The sequence below is a fragment of the Bison bison genome, unplaced genomic scaffold (assembly GCF_000754665.1).
Source record: "Bison bison bison isolate TAMUID 2011002044 unplaced genomic scaffold, Bison_UMD1.0 scf7180017864317, whole genome shotgun sequence".
Classification (NCBI taxonomy): Eukaryota; Metazoa; Chordata; class Mammalia; order Artiodactyla; family Bovidae; genus Bison; species Bison bison.
The window spans coordinates 9,019,775-9,020,322 of NW_011494889.1; the positions used below are offsets into that span (position 1 = coordinate 9,019,775).

At 49.5% G+C, this 548-nt stretch overlaps 1 protein-coding gene across 4 annotated transcripts in view; it reads right to left on the reverse strand.

The window, feature by feature from the left end:
* The window catches only part of MSI2 (musashi RNA-binding protein 2), a 408,751-nt gene that overhangs the window by 175,924 nt on the left and 232,279 nt on the right, over positions 1-548 (reverse strand). The window lies entirely within an intron of this gene.

The window sequence follows — 548 nt, forward strand, 5'->3', positions numbered from 1 at the left end:
TTCTGCCTTATAACACAGATTCTAGTATCATTCAACTATATTAACTGGAGCCTATTACTGTCACAAAAAATGCTCCCTGAGCCATAGCAAAAGACTCCCCAGACAAAACTTTATGTCATGTTAATCCAAGCTTTAATAACTATGAGGATATATAACTGTATTCTAATTGTGCTCTGCGTTCCCGCATACAAAAACAGAAGATATCAAAAATGACAGCAGCAGATCTCTTAGAATAAAAAAGCATGAATTCCCCGCTCAGGGTGCTGGGACGCTGGGGTGAAGGGATGGTTGTTTATATGGGGAAAGAAGCAAGCTGGGGCTTCCAAGGAGAGGAGAGGCTCTGGGGCTGGCGCGGGACTCCCAGAACCAACGCCACCCAAGGCTGAAGGCTGGGTCAGGGAAGATGCTGGGCAGTACCCATGGTGGTGGGGTATAGACAGCAGCAGAGTCAAGAGAACCAAGTCAAAGACGCCAAGGGGAAATAAAGGCTGAGGCTGAGTGGCGGGCTTCCTAAGGCAGGGAGGCCAACCCCCGGGGTTGGGGGGGGG